This window comes from Clytia hemisphaerica, unplaced genomic scaffold (genome assembly GCF_902728285.1).
Source record: "Clytia hemisphaerica strain Z4C2 unplaced genomic scaffold, Clytia hemisphaerica genome assembly, whole genome shotgun sequence".
Taxonomy (NCBI): Eukaryota; Metazoa; Cnidaria; class Hydrozoa; order Leptothecata; family Clytiidae; genus Clytia; species Clytia hemisphaerica.
Window position 1 is genome coordinate 419,252 of NW_027103684.1, and position 10,015 is coordinate 429,266.

The window sequence follows — 10,015 nt, forward strand, 5'->3', positions numbered from 1 at the left end:
AACTTTAAATTGTTAAGTCTTGGATCAACTAATGCAGGGCCAATTTTTATTAAATTCTGTCGACAAATTAAAGAGACTAACCCTCCTTTATATAAATTCTATACTTAAACGTCAAATCTCAAGCTTTATTTTTTCTTCAGACACCTAATTTCGAGTTACACTCGTCATCCAGTAGCGAAGAATTCGAAGAAGAAAATGCCGAAATAGGTTGGGTTTGAGTTTGAAATTTTGCTGACTCAGCAGAAATGGGCCGAAACGGTGGAAAGCGCTGAGACATCAAAATTTCACTAGGCCGTTTTCCAGTTTGTGAACGGGCTCAACCCTGCCCGGAAACAGAAAATAAGTCGCCCGGTTTTCTATTTTACGGTGCAAAGATTGTCTCGACTATTATAATATTTTTTAAGAGCCAATCAAAACGCCGATCGCCGACTTTTTTCCGCCCTGCTCCTAAAGTTTGGATTTAATTTGTATTAATTTCGTGCACACTAATATGTTGAACCAAGAATTTTCTATAGACACTGGATAACTTGTAAAACGGTGAAAGAGCAGATGAATGCAGATTAAACATGCATTGCAGGAAGATTTTCCCATGCAATCGAGTTACCTCTTCCAAGCGTCAAACCAAAAACATAGACATAAAAAATCTAGACTGTGAACAAAGTTTGACGCTTGGATTTCCAGGCTAAGTGCTGTGTTGTTGAAGAAATTAGCTGTGCTGTGTTTTTGGAGAAATTCTTAAGCTCTTTGACTGTTCGCTTCGGTCGTCGCTAATTTTCAATTACTCATGATTTTTTTTAAAGGCCACTTTTCTTTCAATGCCGTAAACGAAAAAAATAATATATTAGTTGGTTACCCTTTGCTTTTATTATTTAGTTATTACGATTGCAAGAGCGACAGGATATACGATAAGATATATTCATGTCCATTTTGCTTGGTTCAAGATTTTAAATCGCCATGTCATTTAGCCAAATATCACCAAGATGAGCCCATCATGAAAAAGATTCTTGGTGGCCTAGATTTGTCGTTGCCAATAAATAAAAAGGTTCGCATGCAAGAACTGGAAAAGCTACGAAATCTCGGAAACTTCATTCATAACATGAAGGTAGCTTACCATTATATGTAACTCGGCGCTAAAAAGGCTGGGTCAGATATTTTTTCTATTCCTATAGTTCCGCAATTGTTCCGGTTACTAAAAATATAGCGGGCGCCCCCGCTTTGCTTGACGGCCTTAACCTCACAACTGTGTTCCGGTTGCGGTCTGTGTTTTGTATTTTCTTTGAAAGTTTCAAACAGAGAAAATGGCGGAAAATGGAGCTGATTTTTTGAATTAACTGAAGTTCTTCACCCACCATAATCAAGTGAATATTTGATGGATTTAGTGGAAGTCTCTGATCACTGTTACAGTGGAGATGTTGTGCAACTACTAGAAGTTTTATTTTGGTGAATAATTGTTTTAAAGGCCTTCATTTCCTGTCTTCTGTGGAGGTAGTTTTTGGACCTACCCCGGCGGGGTAGAGGTCCTATAGATTAACCTGTGTTCTGTGTTCGAGATCGAAAAACATGCTGTGGCGCCCCGCTAGGGAGATAAATGTTAAGTAAATAAAAACACTTTAAGTATTTATCAGCTTCTGATTCAAACCACAAGTGATTAAACAACTCAAAATATACTAGCTCATCAAAAACACTGATCTCGTCAAGCAACGTAGCAAAATTGCCACAGTGGTTTGGCTTATACATGTTTTTTTATAAGCATACAAAAATCCGAAAACATGCTTAGAGATGCATAGGTTCAAAGCTTAATAAGGCTGAAAAATGCTTGAGGGGATGCTTAAAGCTAAAACACAAACTTAGGGGAATACTGAAAATCCGTAAAATGCAGCCAAAATCAGGAAAAAAACATTTTTCGTAGGCTCAAGTAATGTTTGCCATATGCTTAATTTTCCCCATATCTGAGCCTAGATATGCTTATAAGTGCAATGCTTTTTTTTTTTTTTTTTTTTTTTTTTTCTTTATTGAAACAAAAACAGGTGTACACTACGAACATATATTACAAAACATTACTTAAACATAAAATATAGTCCCTCCCCCCGCTAGGAACTAACGTTATATCGCCAGAGGTTCTAGACTATGGTGGCCGAGAGCTGTCATGTGATTTTTTACGAATAATTTAATTAAAAAAAAAAAAATCAAAATCAAAAAAATATTAAAAGTAAATTAAATTTGTTTTCATTTGGTTTCAAATTTAAATCAATTTCAAAATGAAAATAAAATCATTTTACTTTTTTTTTAAATCAAATCAATTTGCTTTGATTTTCAAATCAATTTGCGTTAATTTTCAAATCAATTTGCTTTAATTTTCAAATCAATTTATTTTCTAAGTCATAACTTGAAACTACTGTGAAAATGTTTTTTTTCGTGAATTCAAATGAAATCGTTTTTTAGGATATAACTCAAAACAACTATACCCCAAAACCACGTTTTTCCGAAAATGCGTTGCTTGTGCATTGTATAGGAGGTGTATACGTGTATAGGAAGGGAAGTCAAAATGGAGGAGCTTGTATAATAGTTATTTGAACTACGGCGTTCTTAGAACGTCGAAGAAAGAAAAAATGTACAGAACATAATGGACTATTCAAAACCTTGTTCTTTTGTTTTTTTACGTGAAAATGTTCAATTAAGGGGAAAACATAACAATTCGTGAATACACCACTAGGGTCTTTTTTGGTTGTTGTTATTTGTTGGTTGTTCATATCGATGTCAGATTGATTGAAGAAGTCAGAGAAGAAGACCTAAGCAAAGGAGTAAAAAATGTCTCAAGATCGAAAGAAAGCATGGGCAAAACATGCTGCTGCAGTTCGTGCCAAGAGGAAAGGCGAAGATAAACGAGTAGGAGTCGCCGGTGCAAATCTAGTTACTGATGGTGAAATGATCGTCCAGAGATTAAGTAGCGTAGCGACAGGAAAAGCGATGAAATATGAACGCTTGGGACCACAAGAGTTTGTTCCTTTTCCTTTTGACGAAGTAAGCATAGAAAACATTAAATTTGCGTGTGTGGATTACTACAAAAATCGAATTTTAGACATAAACTCCAAGAAATGCGATGTTTTGGCGTCTCAAAACGGGCCCTCCTGTACGAAATTAGCACACGTGAAAAATTTCAAACTTATTTATATCAGATTTGTTTCGGTAGTTGGCAAGCCATTGCCAGATTCATCAGTTGTATCGCCCTCAGGATCAAATGACGGAGATGAATCAGATTCAAAGCGTGTCATACTGCCTTCATTTAGCACCAGCGCTCCCAATAGACGGAGCGTCCCGAAGCCAGGTGAACCCGTTGATTACGCCCAAAGTATATCACTCTCAGCAATGATGAAGGCTGGTTCCGGATTGTCGTACGAGGTAAAGGAGCCGGTGTCAATTAAGCTTTCTTCATTCGACGTAGATATTAGTAAATGGTTGTATGACGCCACAAGGCTTTTCGATATCGAAGATGTTGCATTTGCCAAAGGAGCTTTTAGAAATGTTTTCAAGGCAACGTGCTTCAAAACAAAGAAAAAGTTTGTCGTGAAGAAATTTAAGGAGGAGTTCTTTGGGCACTTGAAGGACATAAATGAACTTCTAACAAGCAAAGAGTCTGAGAAAAGTCTTGCACTCAAGGCTGTTCAAGTACACATGCTAGCTAAAAACTTAGCATCGCAAATGCAAAGACGTGTTGAAGCAAAATGCCCTGGTGAAGAATTTGGGGAGATCTTCCGATATAACAAAGCGTTTTTTGGTGTTGTGGAAGGAACCAACGAAATTGTAATGGTTGAGGAATTTGTAGAAGGCGAGTTCAAAAAGTACATCAACAATACTGGCATTGTACAACATCGATCATTAAACCCAACATTGGTGGCAAAGGCCGAATGTCTGGCGCACTTCACGTATGAGAAATCAGAAGGAAAATTTATCCTTTTTGATATTCAGGGGTCAGACTATGTTTTATATGACCCAGAAATTGCTACTTCTGATACGGCAGTTTCAGATGGTGCTCTTAAGTTCACAATGGGTAATCTAACTGATGGAGCAATCAAGAACTTTTTGTCATCTCACAAATGCAATAAATATTGTAAACTTATTGAACTTCAAGATATAAAATAAAAACATTTAAAATTTACAGTAGTTTTTGAAAATATTTTACATTTATGTCTAATATATACACATACTATTCATTGTTGGAATCATAAGTGTTGTCCTCCATCTGTTCGAAATTGATTGAATATCTCAGGTTAAGATAACTTTGAACGAAATCTTCTGGTGTTACTTTCTCAGGATCGCTTAAAATTGTTTCACATAATCGCCGATCATTTTGTGAAAGAAAATCGTTTGGTACATCTAAAACGCCAGACAATCTTGCAGCCTCTTGTAGGTCTTCTAATTGTACGTCGAAACCTAAGACAAAAGGATTTTTTTAAATACAGATTCCCTTGCTTTAAACTAATATTTTAACATTGTTGCTTTATTTTTTTGTAAATCTTTTGTTTATGATCTTCTTAGCGGGCCTAAGAATATCACTTTTGAACATCCCCTTTCCCCTGCTTCCCCAGAGTGTTTTTGACCCAAAACTTACCGCATCTTTCGAGGTCATAGTTTTCAGGAAAGTCGTAAATATGATTTGGTATGCCATCTGCCATTAAGGTGTCTTTTTGAAATCGTATACGGTGTGGGTTCCATATTACGTCTTTAAATTCATCCAACTGATTTTGTATTAGAGGTATCATGATAAAAGCCAAAATGTTTCTAAAATGTTAAGGTTTAAGCTAATAATTTTTTCCGCAGACTCATTTACTCTGGTTTTAAAGCTTTTATTTTTTACATATAGGTAGTTTTTATTCATTTTTTACTTTTAGTTCTTAGTAGGTTTTATATAGTCACGAAGCCTTTCTTTTTAAGAACTCAGTCATGTTCCTTTCTCATACTAAAACCTCGTGTCAATTTTATAACTCCAGCCCCATGAAAGCTTTATTGGCCCCAGAGCTAAGAAAATTTTTTTTTTCACTGAGAAAAAATAAAAAAGTATTAGATGTGCTTAAAATATCATATTTCTCCTCTTTCTTTGTCTTTTTGTATCTTTTGCTTACTTTCGGCATGATTTTCACTCAAGCTTCGAAATGAAAAAGATATCTTTGAAAGATGAATCATAATTGTACTTACATTGACTTAAGTATACCGTTTTAGGGGCAAAATAAGGGTTAAAAAGCGAAAAATTTTCTTTGTCACCCAACCATGGTGGGCGACATTTTTAATTTTTTTTGGCCCACTCACTCTTTTTTGCACGCCGGGGGGTCATGCTATAATAAGACTCCAAATTAAAACTGAGAAATTCAAGATAACCTGTGTTTAGAATTAGATGGATCGTAATGATTTTCTTCCTTTAACCATACAAGACCATCTTTGAAATATTTTTCCAATCTTTCATGGAGTTCCCTCCACCATCTTTCGATCTAAATGAGGAAACATTTTTTTAGTCAAATTATAAACTATATACCAAGGCTCAATTTACAGTTACAATTCGCTCAATATTTTTTTGCAAATTTGAGGCTCAATAAAATGGACTTTCTATAATCATGCTTATAAAAAATGAAAAATTACCTGATGCTAATAAAAAACGGTTAAATGTGCCTCATGGCTATTCTTACTTGATTGCTGGTTGATGGACCATATATTATCGAATCTCCTGGCTCTTCCAAGTCATTTTGCTTTTCACGTAAGAACGAATGAATTGTTGCCATTGTTCCTGTCTCTGTTCCTTTGTCTGCTCGTAGATAGCATGGTAAAATTCGATATTCGAAGAGGTAATCTAGATACCATCGGCCAATAAGCTCTGGTTTAGAATTTGTAACCCATACATTCAGCCATAGTATTTTTCGGCTAGCTGTGTCAATACAGCCGTAAATGGCAACAGGAAAAGTCCAATTTTGATAACCCATGAGTTTATCATGACCATCTACTGATAGCACCCAGTTAGGGCCTTTCGTTGCAAATGGGATTTTCTTGTTCTTCTTTTTGAATGCTGGACGTCTATCTCTCAACAATTGTGGATTGGCTTCGTACATTACATCGTGCACCTGGTCTCTAGATACTTTCATATCATAGTTTTGCCTAATTTTAAGCTGCATGGCTCTGTAACCTAGCTGTCTTCCAGGGCCAGCAAGCTCCAAGCCAACAACTTCACGAACATCGTTTATTGAAACATCTGAGTCAATATATCGTATGCCAAAGGCCCTTAACCGTCGATCCAGAGTTCTTAAGCTCCATGGATATTGTGGAAAATCTCTTTTAACAAAGTCTTAAATTTCTGTTTTTTTGAGCTTTTGATTAACATATGTGTTAAGATCGCTTTCAAGTTTATTGTCATAAAGCCAATCGTTCGTATTCGTAGCCATTGCTGCGCCAGAGTAATAATCTTTTATAGCAGTTATTTATTCTTTTATTAGTTGCGCGCGTAAACGGGAAATTCCAGTACACATGGGAAAGTACCTTTCATGTGGTTTAGAGCTATGGCCAGAAAAACGATTTCATTTTAAAAGTAAATTGATTTCATTTTAAAAGTAAAATTGATTTCATTTTTAAAGTGAATTGATTTCATTTTAAAAGTAAATTGATTTCATTTTAAAAGTAAAATTGATTTCATTTTAAAAGTAAAATTGATTTCATTTTAAAAGTAAAATTGATTTCATTTTAAAAGTAAAATTGATTTCATTTTGAAAGTAAATTGATTTTGGTTAAGTTTTTTAGTGAAATGAAAAAAAAACTAGTCAAAAATTTAATTTGATATCAGAAAAATTTCATTTTAGAATTCATTTTAAGAAAAAAATGGTGGCAGCTCTCGGCCACCATACTAGACTATGTAAAAAATAAATAAATAAGTAAATAAAGAAAAAATCTTGGAGAAGGAAGCTACAATTGTTAGGTAAAAGCCTAAAATAGAGCACCGCTACACCTTCCAGTTTCGTTAAGAAATTCAACAGCAGAACAAGTGCAATGCTTATAAGTGCAATGCTTATAAAAAATATCCATATTTTCAAGTTAAATCACGCAAACGAGAGTGTCGAAGTGGATCATTGTCTAAACCGATGAATTCTTCATCAAATTTAAGGCGGTCGTTATCCAGTGATGTGAGCACTGTTCTAGTATACGTTTTCGAATAAAAGAGTTCCTTTTTCCCTTGAGGAAGGTCTCTTTAATTTAAGTTTGAAAAAATTAGAGGCTACCATTTATCCTTTTTGCAAGAATTTTTTTCGGAACTCCCAATACCTTTTGAAAATACTTAGCAATCTATTGTTTTCAACATTGAAAGGAACACAGTGATTCATGATGATTGAACAAAGGGGAACACATTGTTCTGAATAGGTAGGTATCTTGAATAAGAGAGTCAAATGACACTCAGTGATCCTCATGGGATGACCCAGTCAGTTCCTTTGCAAAATATAATTATCAATGGTAATGATTTATAATTTCCAGAACGTGTTCTGTTTTTATGACAAAATTACAGACTTCAGATACAGAATGCTTTTTTTTTACAATTTTTTAACGAGTTTGCACACAGAAAAATTGTTGTAGGATGGAGTTCTACCATTAGCGAGCTTTACATAACTTTAGATAATTACATAACTTTGATGTTCAAGAACGTGATATTGTGCTATCAATTTTCAAGCATAACATTTAGTGATTACTCCAAATTTTACTTCTCTCACAAAGGAAAAATTATCCTAGTTTCGTGCAATTTCGCCTTTTTTCGATCAACGTTTCACTATAAAATGCCTAGTAACGAAAAGGATCACCCAAGACGAACAAAAAAATGTGCAAGAAAGTAGAAAAAACTTGACATGTCAAGGGTGACAGAGAAGGACAATCGCCTAAAGCAAAGTAAGTGGACAATTAATGCCAGGAAAATTATTTTCTAAAAAGATATGGAAGAATGCCGTCGGGGCCAGCTCGAAAGCAAAAAGGCTACACCTCAAAGAAGATTTGGATGGACTTTTTTATTGCCCAGTTTCCAATAGACCTTATTGGAGTTTTTGATTTTTCTAAAAAAGCGATGCATTTTGGGATTGTTTCGAGTGTATTACAAAAGAAGTCTCTTAGGTATTCCTCGAGGGAATTCTATTGTAATACACTCGAAACAATCCCACAATGCATCGCTTTTTTAGAAAAATCAAAAACTCCGATACGGTCTATTGTGACAGCTTTTCTTTTACAACCAAAAGAGGGTGCCGTAAACACGTTTTTACCAGGCATGGATGGTACTACTTTTTCGAAACGAGACCTGACCCAAAAGTTGTTTTGCCAGAACTTTCGACACGGAGTGAAAAACACACTAAATCTAGGAGAAGTAGAGCAAACAATATGCCAATGTTTTCGAAAGGCTGTAAATTCGATAAGATGTTCGAGCTCTGGCTTTGCAGCCCTGGCGGTGAAATGAAGAGCTTTAGCCAAGAAAGCCAGATTAGTTCCTCAAATTTTGCTGCCAAACGAGCTGGGATGTCCCGTTTACGGTAGTAGATTTTTGCTTGGGAAACGTGACCGCTATGTCAGATTTCATCGAATACCTTAAAACCCACTGGGAAGTTGGCTACGCTGGTATTATTGGATATATGCATTCTTTGTCTCACGTTTTAGACTACCGCAGAATTGAAAGAGGAGACTCACAAACGACATTTTTATCGTCAGAAATCTATATCGACTGGGTAAAACTTTCACTATCTAAAAAGATGAGATCGGAATGGGATGTTTTGTTAAGTGCCGAATATCTATCAAAAATTAACTGTTAGGCCACTCTCGACGAAATGTCGTACCATATCACACGGACAGGTTTTCACAAATTTTACTGAATGCCTCGGATGAAGCCCTTCCGCTGCCACCACAAGACTTCTGAACCTCCTTTTTAACGGCCATATTTTTCATCGCGATAAAAGCTACTAGGCCGATGACTTTTCAATTTCTTACAGTCGAAATGGTGGAAAATATCAATGAAAGGGGCATGATAGACCAAACTGTTTTTAAAACGCAGGAAAAGTATGGTTTTGACACTTTGATATTTTCTTCGGAAATCATAGAAATAGTTCACAGGTATATCGAGTATGCAATTACGTTCTAGTTACTCGCAACGGCACACAACTGGCAAGAATTGGAGATATTTTCGGCAGAATCGTCTTTCAAGCATTAGGCAAATATATCAATCCGACAAGGTATCGTCAAATTATCGAAACAAAAAGTGCCGAATCCCTTAGCGTCGAGGATCAAAACAATTTGTCCGAAGATCAAAAAACACACCTCGTTTGTTGCTAAAATTCACTATCAAAAGCTTCAATCGCGTGACGTAGCCTTAAAAGGCAAGGCATCCATGAACAAATTAAGGGATGAACAGCCCTCTTTAAATGCGATGGGGGAGATATGTGAAAGGTTTTCGAATATAGCACCAATGAATACAGCTTTTCAAACGTCGGTCTCGGATTCAAGTACTGGGCACTTGCTTGTTTTTCATGAAAGTTGCATTTTCACTTTCATTTTTCAAGAGTTGGTAAAGAAGAAGCGATAGATACTTGATAACGCCGGATGCGGTTGTGTATGCAGCTTTCTGTTTTCTGAAAATGCAAAATAGATATTACAATTAAAGATTTATCCCCAGAAACAAATCCGCCTGCTGGCACAGGGCATTTTTTCCACAATTATCGAACGTTCTACGGATATATAGTACGTTAGATGGGCGTTTTTTAAGCTGTCGTGCCAGCTGAGCGGTGTGGTTGTATAGTTTTAAGATTAAAAGTGGAAAAGATTTTTCACAAAGTAAACTTGATTAATATTCATCTTGACATGAATTCGAGAAAGTTGCAAAAAAGCCGAGTTAGGATATGAATTTTATGATTCACAAGTTGCATCCGCACTCTGATCCCATTGTATTTAGTTTACTCTAATTCAAAATTAGCAAATCCCCTCCCTAGCAAACAACACTTTGTCAAGAGTGATACCTACA

The 10,015-nt window shown here is 35.7% G+C and overlaps 1 pseudogene; it reads right to left on the bottom strand.

Annotated features, from left to right (window-relative positions):
* Window positions 1-4,130: 4,130 nt before the first annotated feature.
* Window positions 4,131-6,546, bottom strand: LOC136803836 (uncharacterized; annotated as a pseudogene).
* Window positions 6,547-10,015: the final 3,469 nt, after the last annotated feature.